Genomic DNA, 15,976 nt, shown 5'->3' on the forward strand with positions numbered 1-15,976 from the left:
ACTCTTCACAGAACGCTTGGATATCAGGACTATGCAAAGGATGGCTTCAGTTGATCCATCGCTGCTCCCAACCCCACAGGCCTGGGGAGACAGGGTAGGCTGTGGTGTGTTCTCAACCTGGAGGCTGAACGAGAACAGCATCACTTTGAAAGGGCCTGTATACACTAAATGGGCAGACTTCAATGCCTCTGGCACCATTGAGTAATGGCCCTTAATGGAGAGCTGTCCTTAGCATTTCACTGACTGGCATTCAAGCACGTTTCAGGGAGTTTCCTCATGCCAGCTAGAGCATGCCCCATTTCTCCCCCTGTCCAAACTGTGGCCAAGCCACCGTAGTTCTGTGCAGTGTTCATGTCCACCATGTGAGGGAGGGAGGGACACCTGTCTCCTTCTGTGGTTCAGCAGAGATCGCCTGTGTTTGCCTCTAGTTTGAGAAAGCATTCCCTAGCTGTGTGAACTGACAAAGTCAGATCTCCCGTGGGTGCAACTCACACAGGAGGAGAGCTTTGGCTTTATGCCTAGGTTAAGTGTCTTTTATGAGTGCTGGTGTCCAGAGAGTGGCAGAGGGCAACAGCACCAGAGAGACAGAGACATACAGACACAAGCCCCTTTTACACACAAAGATGGACAGAGAAACTGTGCATGCCAGAAGCAGAGACAGAGACACAGAGAGATCTGTACCCTGTGGCTCTGGTGCCCCTGAGCAAAGGAGCTCAACAGTATCAAACTGGTTTTGCACCCACTCTCCTATCATCCAGACCGCACTGGGCTCTCTGCTCAATGGAGGAAACTATCCAGCCACATTGCCCCCCTGACTTTCATTGGACACTTTGGGAGAGCACCCAGAGGTTAAAGGTCCTGTGGGACACAGGAGTGTCTTTTTTGGATATGGAAGTGGGAATTCACTGTTTGAATTTCTGGAGGCCAAGGCAATGACAGCTTGCACCTGGGTTTTGCCAGATGGAAGACAGGCAGTGTGCCTGGAGGTGGGCAGTCAGCGAAGCAGAGGTATCACGTGGCTTGCTGGAGCCCCGGGAAGCCGGGGGAAGGGGGCGGGGGGTGGGACTGAGGTGACTCCCTTTGTGCTAGGGACCTGTGTGGAGAGTGACGCCCACTACCCTCTCTGCCAATGGCTGAGATTGGGCCCAGCAGCCTGGGAGTTGTTCACAGCTCCAGCAGCCTAGGGGGCGTGTTAGCCTGGGAAATCTGGACCGCCTGTGCACTTTGCTCCAGGTGATCCCCCACCGCATTCTTAAGTCTCAGGGCACCCCCAGAAGGAGGCAGCTATGGCCCCTGGGTCACGGTAGCATTTGCATCGGCTGTACAGGCCACCTGCTGTGCTGTCATGTCCAACCCCTTCACAGCTGCACCAGCTTAGGCCAGGGCCATGTCGAGTGAGACACTGCCAGAGGATGGTGGGAGCACCCTGGGACTCTGGATCTTCTTAGCTGTGAGGCCAAGTTTTCAGGGGCCGGAGGCCCTGGGTCCTGCCCTCACGGTGGGGGTGTAAGGGACCTTGTAGGCACCAGGTGGCGCACCAAACAAGGAGGCGGCTCTCTTCAGTGTGGAGGCAAAGAAAGGAAGGTGAGGCCCTGGAAGAGGGAGAGGTGGTGGAGATTGGGCAAGAGGTCAGGCTGCTGGTGGAAAAAGCACGGAGGGTGTGGAGGTGGTGGCAGATGTGGAGCAGGAGCAGTTGTCCTCGTAGGAGCCAGAGGAGAAGCCGGAGGAGAAGAGGCAGGAACTTGCAAGGCCAGGAGCCCCGAGTGATCTACCAGCCCACGCTGGAGGGGCTGAGTCACTGACGGCCCTTCAGGCAGTGAGTTAAGCTCTAGGAATGTGAAAGACCACAGGGCCTACATTCATATCAGGTGGAACAACCATCAGAGGAAGGGTCACCTGGCTCAGACACAGGTCATCTTCCAAGGCATTGCAGCCTTCTGGGTCCAAGCCCTATCATGACTGCTGTTCCTCAGAGTCAGCAGTTCAGGAGGAAAAGGAACAGGAGCAGGAATAGAGTTGGGGACAAGGGCACAGGCAAGGTGAGGGGTGGCCGAGGGAAGTGGGTGCTGGGGGTGTGGAGGTCCAAAGGTACAGCAGGAGCAGAATTCGGGCATGGCCAAACACCTGTAGGTGTCTGAGCCATGACTTTGGGTGACTCCTTTTGGCCTGCATCTGAAGAGGAGCAGTACCCAGGGGTGGGGATTCTATACCAGAAGTGACCAGAAACATTAGGCCAGAGTGGCATTCCCAGAGAGTTATTATTGTATTTGTGGATAATCCCAGGAAGTAACAGAGACAGCACGAGTCCCACAACACATCCTGGTCAGTCAGAGCTCCTATAATTGTTCCCATTAGTGCAGTGCAGAAGCAGGAGGTTTTCCACACCCAAGGTGGAGATGGAAGGGGCTGCTGTCTGGTACGTTGTGAGTGCCAGATGACTCCAGACACACCCTTGTGAAGACAGGGAACAGGTCAGAGACCCATGGCTTTCTTGTTAAACACACACACACACAGAGAAAGACAAACACACATACCTATATACAACACACACACTTGCCCACAGACAAGGTGTGCCAAAGGGACTGCAGTTCCTAATGTTCTAAGCAGTGACATGCCACTACTTAGCACACACCAGCCAGTCAAGAGATCAGAAGTGGTCAGAAACAGACCCTCCCTTGGCGAACGCAGACAACTTCAGACGCCGAAGACCACAGGGGACCGAGAGCCATGAGCATGTCTGATGTTATGGCACTGGCTGGGGACATCGGTGGGGTGGGCAGGCAAGCATGAGTGCCCAGAGTGCTTGCAGATGTCTGTTCCAGTGTCCCTGCGAAAGGTTGTTGCTGAGCCGTGAAAGACGCTGGGATTCTTGGACTGGGGAGGAGAGGAATTCAATCCGGGGCCAGTGACAAGGCTTGATCACTCAGAGCTTTTGTGTAATCAAGTTTTATTAAAGTATGAAAGAGATAGAGAAAGATTCTGACATAGACATCAGAAGGGGGCAGAAGAGTGCCCCCCTGCTAGTCTTTAGCAGGAAGTTATATACCGAATGGCAGGCTGTTAATTAGACAAAGGAAATGTCTCAACACACAGAGCACCTCACCCACAACATACATCTTGAGATAACATTGGCACAAGGTGAGTCATCCTGGGCCATAAAACGATTGACATGAATCTTGAAGAAAAGCAGGTTTCCAAACAAATATATAGTATTATTAACACAGATTAGGAGAAAAATTGTACGAGTAAAACATACTGGTTTGTTGAGGCATTCTCCCTTCTGAGCCTTAGGTGGAACAAACATGAAGAAAGACAGAATCTAGGGTAAATACACAGTTCATTAACATAGCGTAAGAAAAACATTTCCATAAGAAAAACACATAGGTTAGCTCAAGGTTTGAGAAAAGTTAAGTTCAGGTTGAACCAGGTGTCCTCATAGCAACACAGAAATTTAAAATAAACTTCCTTTTAGTTTTCTGTACAGAAGGGGGGAAAAGAAACCCTGACACTTGTAGTTTGTTTCCTCCTGCCAGTTAAGAGAGAGATGAAAAATGTCTGACACTTGCAGCCTATTTCCTCTGTTTGCAGGCCTCTAGCTTTCCTGTGAAAGGTTGTTGCTGAGCCGTGAAAGACGCTCTTACCCTCTCACTTGTTCCTTCCCAGACTAGCCCTATTGCTTGTGGCTCTACCTGACCCAGCATATGGCACAACTGGCTCCTTGACCTGCAGCAGATGGTGAACAGCCGCCAAATATCCATCATGATCAGTGAACAAGTTGAAGTCTTGCTTAGCTACATGATCTATTTGAAGGTCAGTGAGGGAGAATGAGGACAGGTGGGTAGGGGAGCTGGGCAGGGAAGTGGGGGGTCATCTTATGTGGTGTTAGTACTTGGAGTGGAGAGGCAGAAGCTGTTGATGCCTGCCCCACAGGCAAGCTACGGACCCTAGAAACTTGCACATTTCCCCTCCTCCTGGTCCTGGCAGGTGCAGGAACTGAGGCATCCCTGGTCTCACTGCACGCTGCTAAGTTTCTTTTCGGAGCAAACCTTACTTCAGGAACACAGTCATTGTTAAGGAGTACTACCTTGACATCACTGGTACAACTTGCCTTCCAGGGTGATGTGGGTGGGTGGGGAAGGGAGTGGATACTCCTCCTGTGCAATCCTTCCCTGCCTCCCCTGCTTCCTCCAGGATATATGCCCTGTCATTTCACTCCAGTCCTCTGGTTCTGGGTTTATAAATGGGGAGCTCCAAGTCGCAGGCTGGAAACCAGCAGCTTTAAATTCCTCAACTGGTTGTTGGATCACAACAGCCCAGGATCACACAGGATTGCTGAGATGGGGTTGCTCTGAGCCTTTGCAGAATTAGCAATTTGTGTTGGAGTTTTTTGCTGTTCATGATGGGTTCGGGTCCTGGTAGCCCCATGCTGACCTTGTTCGTGTTTCCAGCAGATAATCAGCAAATACCTGTGGTTCAACCTCCTGCAGTACTTCCCAGGGAGGTAGATCCTGCCATGAGAGGTTACTGACAGAAACACAGGTTGTGAGGGGATCAAAGGTGGGCCCTGAAGGGACAGCCACATAGAGGCTGTGGCACTCTCCTTTCCCAAATGGGGATGCTCAGGCTCATGCAGCCTGGATGTGGAGTCTGGATTCAGGTCATACTGGTAGCAAGTGACAGGCTGAGACTGGAGGCTTGGGGAATTCGTGTGTCCAAATCTCACTTGAAGAAGCTGCGATTACAAGATGAGAGAGTCCTAGGTGATTCTGATAGAGGCAGGGTGAATCAAGCACCTTTGTCAGAATCATCTTTCCCCAGGTTGAGCCACCCCCAGACCTCCTGCTGCTCACTGAGTTTGAGATTCCCCTGGTCCCTTAAGTCCCGACCTTCCTCCTGGAAAGCACCACCAGTTGGAATGGGTTTCTCTCCACTGTCCTTTGGCATTTTTGTGCTGACTTTGGTGTCTTCTGTGAATTACACATCCACTGATTGGCCTCTCACCACCACCACACAGGTAAAGCTGGAAACAACTTAAGGTAGGTGGTGATAATACTGAACAGCTGGGGGAAGAAATGGACAGGGATCTCAAAAGGGCAGGACATGGTGCCTACTGACACCATCTCCCATATTGCTGGACACAGGCATCTTCAGCTACTGAAACAACTGTGTTCCCTGTTTGTGTCACTGTGCCTTCCTCGTGTGTGTTTACACAGGTATGCTTGTGTCACCTGTGTTTGCGTTTCTGTGTGTATGCATGTGTCTGGCCCACATCAGACACAGAGATGAAGGAGACAGAATATGAGATTTGGAGGAACAAGAAGAAGGGGCATGAGGCATCCACAGGCTGGGGGAGACTGGTCAATGTATCTCTGTGGCCCTCTTGTCCAAGATAGGAACGAGGAAAGGATGTCCAGTGATATCTCTGGACAGTGGTTCCATAAATCTACAATTACATCAAGAGACATAAACAAGCTCACAGTTTCTGCTCTGTTGACCCATTTTTCCTACCAGCCTTTTTCATGACTGATCTCCTTAACTGGAAACAGCACACCCCCTCATACTCTGAAAAGCCCCAAGTGGTGATTGGTCTCTAAGAATCTGTTGGGGTCCTTTAATGGACCGGGACCTGGTGGTCCAGAGACGATGATAAGAAAGTGAAAGAGAGAAAGAGACTGATATTCTCTAGTTTATGCAGCAAACCAATAAAGTCCTTAGCACAAGACTTGCATCTCCCACGAAGGCACTGGGCGCCCTCTTGAGGGGGAGTGAAGGCACAGGGCGCCTTCTCGAGTCTTAGAAGCCCAGGCACGCTCTAAGGAATCAGCTGAGGAGAGAGAGAGAGAGAAAGAAAGAAAGAAAGACACGGGGACCCAAGCTCTGATGGAGCAAAGGTACTTTAATGATTTCTCTGTGACTATATAAAGGCTGTGGTACAAGAAATTTCTTTCAACAAGGATAAAGATCAGAAAACCAAACGTACAGTAACTGTTACCAAGGGAACCAGGGGTTAATAATGGTCACAAGGTCAGGGGACAATTCATATCTCAAGAAAGAGGATCGAGACTAAGCAGTTTTGTTGTAAGAGGATGTTTACTAAAGGAGACCCAAGCCTGTCTCACACAATGACCCTAGTTCCTGGGAACAGTGTGCTGTTCCACTTAAAAAGAAACAAAGGACTTATGAGAAACAGTACGGAGGAATCCTCATGTTAAACATTCCCTGACAAGAATCCATCTTCCAGACCCACCGCCCCACCTGGTGAGACTGCCTGCAGCATCTCCTCACCCTATTCAATACAGAGGAACACCGATGAGTCATGACAAAGGCTAGAAAATGGCTCCAGACCAATGCTCCAGGCAGCCAATTAGGTGTGGAAAACTGGGCCTGGAGAACTTCCCAGAGAAAGAGACTTGCTGTTACTCCAATACTGAGAGGGGAAGAAACCAGTTGGAGAGGTATCAACAGGCCCTCTCTCCTACAGGGGGTAAAAGACAGGGCTAAGAAGCCTGCTAACATGGCTAAGACCACTGAGGTGCTACATGAACCAGATGATAGCCTGGACGATTTCTACGAAAGGCTGTGTAAGGCCTTCTGGGTTTTCACCCTTTTTGATCCTGAAACCACTGAAAATCAACGGATGATAAATTCAGCCTTTGAGGGACAGGCCCAATCGGATGCCTGAAAAAAAAAAAATTACAGAAGTTAGAAGGTTTGAAGGTAAAAATGCCACAGAACTGCTCTGCCAACAAAGTCTTTGTCAATCACAACCAAACAGCAAAAAGTGGATGAAGCAAAAAGTCACACTATTGGCAGCTGCCCTGTCAAAGCGTGCACCCCCACTGGGACCACACCGCAAGGCAAGGGGCCCAGATCTGAAAAGGAAAATTCCCCTCAGCCACGATCAGTGTGCCTATTGCAAGGAAAAGGGACACTGGAAAAATGAGTGCCCCAGTCGCCCTGAGAAGAAAACCAAAGCAGCAGGCCCACCAAACCGGTATTAACCCAAGCCATTCAGTACTAATCTGATCGGGCTAGCTCAAGCAGAAGCCAACTAGAGGGGACTTGACTCTCTCCAACTGGGTCCCTGAGAGTCCATGGTCAGAATTCAAGTAGGGGGCCATCCAATGGACTTTATGGTGGACACTGGCGCTGAGCATTCTGTGTTCAACCAGGAGATAGTCCCTTTATCGGGAAAAGAATCTACCATCATCGGGGCACAGTCACCCAGACCGGCAGGCCGTTTTGCAGTCCTTGACAATGCTGACTGAGGGGCCATGAAGTAGAGCATGAATTCCTGTACCTGCCCAACTGCTCTATTCCTTTGATGGGAAGAGACCTGCTTGCTAAGATGGGGGCCCAGATTTCCTTTTCTGCTGATGGGTAACCTCACCTAAAGCTAGCAGGCCCACCCTTCTCCTTGATTATGACTCTTGCTGTAATGTGAGAAGAAGAATGGCCCCTGTACTTCTCCCTTCCAGGAGAAGGGACAATTCCTCCTGAATTAGAGACTGAGTACCCACCAGGTTGGACCAAGGAAAATGTTCCGGGTTTGGAAAAACCCCTTGCTCCCATCCTGATTGATCTGAAACCAGGAGCTCAGCTTGTAAAACTACAATAGTATCCAATTCCCCGGTAGGCCCAGCTGGGAATCCAGGCTCATTTAGATAGACTACTCCAACACGGACTTCTGATGAAATGCCAGTGACCCTGGAACACCCCACTACTAACCGTGAAGAAGCCAGGGACACATAACTACCATCCAGTTCAGAGCTTAAAGAGCTATAAACGAGGCAACAATTACTCTGCTCCCCACAGTGCCTAAACTGTACACCCTACTAGGACTGATCCCTTCCACAGCTGAATGGTTTCCTTGCTCGCACTTGAAAGATGCCTTCTTCTGCCTCCAGCTTGCACCTGTCAGCCAACCACTATTTGCCCCTGAATGGGAAAACCCACACATGGGAAACAAGGAACAGCTCTCTTGGACGAGGCCTCCTCAGGGTTTCCAGAACTCCCCTACTCTCTTCAGTGGAGCTTTGGCCACTGCCTTCATGAAATTTCCTGGACAGGAGTTAGACTGTGTCCTGCTGAAATAGGTCATTGAGTTCAACACAGGCTCGATGCCTAAAATGAACAAAGGCCCTCGTCTCCTTGTTAATGGAAACTGGGTACCGGGTGTCAAAGAAAAATGCACAAATATGTAAAAGACAAGTCAAATATCTAAGGTTTAACATCATCTGGGGCCAGCAAATGCTGGGAACTGAAAGGAAACAAGCAGCTTACACCAACGCTGCCCCTATCATTCTCCAGAAGGTTCACGAGCTCCTGGGAGCAGCAGGATTCTGCAGGATATGGATCCCTGGATTTTCAGACCTGGCCAGACCCCTATATGAGGCCCTGAAAGGAGAAGAAAAGGCTCCCCTTGAATGGGAGGCAAGAGGCGGCATTTCAAACAATTAAGGCCAAAGTCTCTGATTCCCCAGCCCTAGAGCTTCCCAATATAACCAGAGCATTCAATCTCTGTGGTCATGAAAACTACAAAATGGCCTTGGGAGTTGACCCAAAAATTCAGGCCTTGGCAAAGGCCAGTGGCCACTTGTCTAAATAGATGGCCACCCTACCTCTGAGCAATAGCAGCCACTAACTTGCTAGTGAGTGAGGCTGACAAATTAATGTTGGGGCAAAACCTAAATGTTAAGGTCATACACTCAGTTGTAACCCCGATGGATAGCAGAGGCCACCACTGGCTCACACATGCACGAATGACTTAGTATCAAGGGTTACTATGTGAACATCCAGGGGTAAAACTGCAAGTTGTACGAACTCTAAAACCAGGTATCTTCCTACCAAAAGAAGCAGGGCCCTTGGAACACGATTGCTTGGAATTACTAGATGACATATTTTCTAATAGACCAGACCTGACTGAAAAGTCACTCCACAACCCAGACCTGGCCCTATAGACTGATGGTAGCAGCTACATGGAAAACAGAAAGAAGATGGCTGGGTATGCTGTAGTATCTGACTCTGAAGTGGAGGAAGGAGAGGCGCTTCTTCAAGGATGGTCAGCACAGAGAGTGGAGTTATGGGCATTAATCAGGGCCCTGGGACTCAGCTGAGAGCAGCGAGTCAATACCTATACAGACTTGCAGTATGCTTTTGCTACTCTACATGTCCACGGAGCCTTATACATGGAAAGAGGACTCCTTATAGCAGGAGTGAAAGGGATCAAAACCCAAGTCAAAATCCTGAAATTTCTTGAAGTATTATGGGAAACAACAGAAGCGGCAACTGTCCACAGCAAAGAACTGTCATGCTGATAGAGCCACCAAGGAGGCTTCCCGGGGGCAGCTGCCAGACAAATTGAAAGTCCTGCTAGCCCTAGAGATACCAGCTGCCCCCAGGTACTTTCCTGAGGAGGAAAAATGGATAAAAATGGAAGGGGGAACCAAGGCCAAGATGGGACGGTGGCTCACACAAGACCACGAGTCTATGTTCCAGAACAACTTGCCTACAAGCTGGTGTACTAGCAACGTGAATTGACCCATATGGGAAAGACTGCCTTAGAGACTTTGCTGCTGCTAAGCTGCTAAGTCGCGTCAGTCGTGTGACCCCAGAGACGGCAGCCCACCAGGCTCCCCCGTCCCTGGGATTCTCCAGGCAAGAACACTGGAGTGGGTTGCCATTTCCTTCTCCAATGCATGAAAGTGAAAAGTGAAAGTGAAGTCGCTCGGTCGTGTCCGACTCTTAGCGACCCCCATGGACTGCAGCCTACCAGGCTCCTCCGTCCATGGGATTTTCCAGGCAAGAGTACTGGAGTGGGGTGCCATTGCCTTCTCCAAGAGATTTTGCTAGGCCCATACTATCTCATTGCTCACCTCCCCAAATTCTGTTTTTCTGTCTCCCAGCGACGTGTAAACTGTTTAGAAAATAATGCTCGCCAGGGGTCTAGTAGGTCGGCAGGGACACAACATTATGGACTATACCCCTTTGAGGATATGGAAGCAGACTTAACGGAAATCACCCCAAATCAAGATTTAGATACCTTGTAGTTTTTATCTGCACCTTTTCAGGCTGGGTGGAAGCCTTTCCTATCTGAACTTAAAAAGCAAGACAAGTAACCATTGCACTCCTGAAAGATGTCCCCAGATATGGAATGTCTCTGACCATAACGTTGGACGATGGACCGGCATTTGTAGCTGACACAGAACAACAGGTGGCAAAGCCTTTGAAAACCCAGTGGAAATTGCATACTGCCTACCATCCCCAGAGCTCAGGAAATGTGGAACATGTGAATCGAACCCTCAAACAAACCCTAGCAAAACTATGCCAGGAGACCAGCTTATCTTGGGTAGGCATGTTGCCTGCAGCCCTCTTAAAATTGAGGAGTTTGCCCTGGGCAGGGATAGGGTTTTCGCCATTTGAAATCCTATATGGACGACCACCTCCGCTAGTCAACTTAAGGGGATACACCAGAGAACAGGGGAACTTGGACTTACATAGGCAGCTACAAGGTTTAGGACACACAATCTCTCAAATATATACATGGATAATTGATAGAACACCCATTTCCTTAGGCATAACAGTACATCCTCACCAACTAGGGGACCAAGTATGGGTAAAGGATTGCAAATTGAGCCTTTAAAACCCATGTGGAAAGGGCCCTATTCTTTAAACTTAACTACCCACACTGATCTCAAGGTGGCAGGAATAGACGCTTGGATCCATTACTCCAGAGTCAAACCTGCAAGTCTGACTGATAGCCAAGAGAAGTGGGAAACGACCCTTAGTCTGGAGGAACCCCTGTGCCTGACCTTGCAGAGAAGGAAACAACCACCCCAAAGCCCCACTCTGGCCACACTGGAAGCTGGTCAATAAAAGCACGGCTAAAGCTTAAGGAACCAATAGGACTGACAAAAGGCAGATGTATTGGTTATTAATTGGTCTGGGACTCCCCCTATTCATCTTATTTGGAATAGGGCTTTACTCTCTCCCCCAGAGTGGACTTGTATCCAAAAACTGTCTCTCTGCTTTGCCTACTTCTTCATAGTTCTTGTTTTTTGGAGTCTTCTCCAACTGTGATCAACTTAAGTATGAAAACAGAATATTTTTGCCTTACAGTTCTGTTGAGTTGTAAAATCCCCTCCTCATCTGAGAGTCAGGATGATTGTTCTGAATGTATGGAGTCTTTCTACCATGAGGGTAAATAGGCCCAAGGATTCACTAACTACACATACAAACCAACCGCATATTATAGTTCAGCTTTCCCATGCACTAGGGAAGGGTAGCATTAATGGGAGGGAGAAATTAGAGCCCGCACTGTGAATGGCCTAATGTGCTATGGCACCCCAAGACAGATGGCCTACTGGACTCAAAAGACTCATTTTGGGATGTCAGATGTGGGGCCAGAGGTGGGGCGGGTAGGCGGCACACCAGGCTAGGAAAGAACCAGCCCAAGAGATGGTCAAACGGTTAAAGGCCCAAGGAACCAAGCCAGACGCATTGGCATCAGGTCCAAAGACAGGGTCCTCTGGACTGTACAACCAGCCTTGAGTCTCCGTCAAAGACAAGTTAGAAATGCCCACTATTGGTAATAAACCTTTTATCCATCTAGCTGAGGAGGTGGTCCTGGAATTAAATGTCACTAGCTGCTGGGTTTGTGGAGGTTCTCTGATATTTAAAACATGGCCGTGGAAGTGTACTGGATCGGATGCATTTCTGCTATCGATGGAATCGAACAATTAGCAGGTGGGCAGGGTGTCCTAGTCATAGTTGGACCCTGTCCACAGAAACAGTAGGCAAAGAATGCCTAAGCCGAGAATGGATAAATTATACCTGGGTCAGAGAAACAAAATGCAGAAGGTCTACAATGTTACCTGTAAGAAACTTCCATGGTGGCCAGGGGCCCCAACCTGGTATTGGGCTCCCCAAAAAGGAGGGAATGGAAATCACACTTGCACTCCCTTCAACTCCACTTCTGGGATTCTAGAGCAAAATTGTATAGGAAATCAACCTGATACTAATCCCTTTCTTGTAATGCCAGGCATTAGCCCATATTGGAAGCATCGTTACTCCACAAACCCAGACTTATGGCAGCCCCGAGAGGGACTTTTTGGAATTGTGGGAGAAGGGCCTACTCAGGGCTCCCATCCAGATGTGGATGAACCTGCACCATAGGAATAATTCAGTCAGGTTTCTTCCTCTTACCCGACACCAGGGGACAGGCTGGTGTTCCCAATTTGCGACAACCTGAGACACAGAGAAAAATGATTCCTCGAGCTAGGGCGAAAACAAAACTGTGGCAAAGATCGGAGTTGGGGATACAGGACCCCCATTTACATGCTCAACTGAATAATCCGACTGCATGTGGTACTTGAGATTATAACTAATGAAATTGCAACTGCGTTGGAACTGTCACAGCAACAATCCCAGATGAGGAATGTCATCTATCAATATCAAACAGTGGATGAAGGAGCAGCTTGGGGAAAATTCAACTAAACTGACTATTACATCCAAATAGATGACAATGGAAAAGTTCTGACAGACATAGCTAAAAATATCGGGAAGATTGCCCATTTTCTGGTTCATACAATGTTTTTGGCTAAAACAATGATTGGGATTGTCGTAGTCATACTCACCGATGTCTGCTTATTCCCTGCTTCATACTCGTCCCAATCAAAAACGTAACAGGGTTCATTCATAGAAACAGTTGTCAAACGGAGAACAGCCACCTAGCTGTTGCTTTTAAAGGGTTACCAGCCAGTTCTGGATGATGATGTTCTCTGACAGCTGCAGATGCACCCTAAACATCAAGAGGGGGGAATGAGATAGAAAACAGATCAAAGCCCCCAATTAAAGTAACATCCTTTTGCTTTCCCTTCCTTTATCTTGTGTTAACAGCTGCTGCTCATCAATCACCACTTCCGCATCTGATCGCTTGCTTGCCGGTTACCTCCTCTCCTCGGGAACTACGGCTACCTGGGGAAGGAAGGGATCTGAGCTGTTCGAGTGGGAAATCTACAGTGTAAAAAAGATACCCAGAACAAAGGCGGGGCACTCAGTCTTTGGAGGTGACTCCACTGAGCCCACACCGGTGCTGAATAAACCCGGATGTTCTGCATCTTGGAGTGCTGCTTGTCTCTTTCTGATGCCACGAAGTCTATAACAACACTACTATGTCAATCAGACAACTCATGGCCTACTTTCCAATGGCCTTCCTCTATTTTAAACAGTCCTCAGAAACTTGGTTTGTCTGTGCTTTTGCATTCTATCTGCCTTTTCTTTTTTTGAGAGACTCCTGTATGGCAGAAGGAATTACTATAAACTGGGCCATCTTTAGTGGTAGGAAGTCATTGAGCACAATTGGTACAGTTGGAAAAATGAGAGGAAAGTCCTAATACAAACATGTAACTTCCAAGTTAGTGCTATCTTCCAGTTGTATAAGTAAAGAAGTAGTCAATGAGAAAGAAAATGAAATCCCAGATACGTGGTTATCTCGTTATGATCTCGAAATTGAAATATGCTTAAGAGAACAGTCTATATATAGGTGAATCCAGGCTCCAGCTCTATTAACTATTCACACTGTTTGAACAAGTGTGACCGAGCAAGTCTCCTTTAAGTCACTGCCCTCCTTCCCCCAAATAATGTCTCCTGAATTGCTAAGCCGTTGCACTGCAGTTGGTCTACTCTAGTATGTGGAGACACTAAGATTGTCAAAGTTCATTGAGGTCAGAGACCACATTGTTTATTACATTCTGAAATATGTCCCCAAGGCTTGCAGGCAGGTCTGAAGCTGCTCCCATCACCCCCAAAAGACAGATCCTAGCTCTGAAATCTCCCCTTCATGCTCCGGTCCATCTTTCCTCCATCTTATCACCAACCTGCAGCATTCTGCATTCACTGCCCTGGAAAGGTGGTCTGTTCTTGCAGTCTTCATTGTCTTCCACGAGTGCCTGCCCATTGTCCATATTTTGAACTGTCTGCTGATTGATGAAAATATTTGAATAATGAAAATTAGAGGCTGCAGACAGGTTTGCATGGGAACTTCTTTATTAAGTTCCACAGAGGGACCCTGTACTGCCTTGTGGCTCAGTTGAATATTATTAGTGATTTGAATCCTATTGACTGGATCATCTGGAAGATGAATAGTTTCCCTCTGAAAGTGGCACAAAAAACTTTTACGTGACTTCACTCTTGATGCACATCTTCTCCTCAATATCCTGTACCTGGTACTCTTACATACAAATATTCTCAGTTGATCATGAATTTGGCCTGATGTGCTGCACTACAGATTCTGTCTTTTAGGCTTGGCTAAGACGCCTGGGTGTTCACTGGAAGGACTGATGCTAAAGCTGAAACTGCAATACTTTGGCCACCTCATGCGACGAGTTGACTCACTGGAAAATACTCTGATGCTAGGAAATGTTGGGGGCGGGAGGAGAAGGGGATGACAGAGAATGAGATGGCTGGATGGCATCACCGACTCTGTGGACATGAGTTTGAGTGAACTCCGGGAGTTGGTGATGGACAGGGAGGCCTGGCGTGCTGTGATTCATGGGTCGCGGAGAGTCGGACAAGACTGAGCGACTGAACTGAACTGAAGATGGAAGTCGAGAGATCTTGTTGGCACAATTTCTCAAGTTTGTAGAGGATTTAAAGTCTGCACTCTTTAAGTGCAGAACTTGTGACATAGCCCTGGCTGACTGCAGGTGTTAACGCTGAGGTTGCCTGGAACTGTGGTTTTGCTGCTCATACAGCCCTTGTTGGGATTGAGGACCCTGTACATCTCCATGGGTTGGAGCCCTTCAGTTTGGACTGGATTGCATTCCTTTTTTTTTTTTTCCAGATATGGACTTTTCAAGTAGGAATGGTGGTCTCTTGGGGCTCTCAGGAAATCAGAGGACTGGTGACAAGAGTGGTGGCCACAGACTACAAATTCTGCCATGGAGAAGGTAACACTAACACACCTGGAAAATTCTCTGGGGGAAAAGCCCAAGTGGTTTCAACGGTTTGGGAGGGCTTGTGATCCTCTAGGCTTCCCCATGGCTACTACAGCCTAGTGCCTTGCTTAGGGGAGGTTTAGGGAGGCATGGTTGCCATGACATCACAACTCTGACATTACTAAAGCAATAGGCAGTAATGCCTTGGTCACTTTCCTTTGCCTCTAACAGATGAAAGGAGAGGACTGTATCTATTTTACGAGGCGGGGTTGCCTTCATGATAGGCTTATTTTCTTCTACCACTTACTGTAAATGATGCTCATTCTAGTACTTCCTAAGCCAACTTTACCCGTGAAATAGGAATAAGGTCTAGCCCAGTTGAATCTCTAAAGAAACAGTGAAAACTCTCAGGGAGAGTTAAGTATCCGTGAGGATCATCAGTTTATGTGTTAGAGATTTATTAATCAGTTTTCATTCCATGAGAACCTAGATAAGAAAAGGAGGCCTCATTTGAAACTGAAAGCCTCTTTTCAAGAGGAAGTGGGTGTATTGGTTTTCTAGGGTTGCCAGATCAATGAGAACCATACCAGGTAGCTTAAAAAATGTTTTCTCAAGCTTCTGGGGATCAAATCAATAATCAAAGGGTCAGGAGATTTGTTCTGTTCTGGACTGTGTCAATCCAGAATTTTCTGGCTTTGTCTTCACACAGTAATGTCTGTATTGTCTGTGACTGATCTCCTTTTCTTATAAAGAATCAGTTGTATTAACCCAACTATCTATTTAGAGGCCCTATTTCCAAATAGGGTCAGAAGAAAAGACAATCTACTCACATTTTTACTAAATATAATGTACAGAGAGCTATGTCTTCCGCATACAAATTTTGAGGGGATACAATTCATTCATAATATTGAATTTCTTCTCTCAACTTGGTACTGCTAAATATTCATCTGTCTCCCAAAGTTCACCCCACTAACCAGCTTGCCTGAACCCAGAAAGAAGCTGCTTAAGAAAAAATGGGTTGTTTAGGAGTAACACAGATG

The 15,976-nt window shown here is 47.9% G+C and overlaps 1 long non-coding RNA gene across 2 annotated transcripts in view; it reads right to left on the minus strand.

Annotated features, from left to right (window-relative positions):
- Nucleotides 1–5,878: 5,878 nt before the first annotated feature.
- Nucleotides 5,879–15,976, minus strand: part of LOC129534967 (uncharacterized) — a 29,640-nt gene continuing 19,542 nt past the window's right edge. Inside the window, exons 2-4 of one of the 2 annotated variants that reach the window (XR_008681522.2) lie at nucleotides 13,878–13,976; nucleotides 12,636–12,799; nucleotides 5,879–6,678 (exon numbers count right to left, since the gene is read on the minus strand). This is a non-coding gene — a long non-coding RNA (uncharacterized LOC129534967). Of the gene's footprint in view, nucleotides 6,679–12,635; nucleotides 12,800–13,877; nucleotides 13,980–15,976 lie in introns of both variants that reach the window. The other variant, XR_008681523.2, reaches the window with a different exon arrangement.

Source organism: Moschus berezovskii, chromosome X, assembly GCF_049115385.1.
Source record: "Moschus berezovskii isolate FMDL1 chromosome X, NW_MosBer_1.0, whole genome shotgun sequence".
Classification (NCBI taxonomy): domain Eukaryota; kingdom Metazoa; phylum Chordata; class Mammalia; order Artiodactyla; family Moschidae; genus Moschus; species Moschus berezovskii.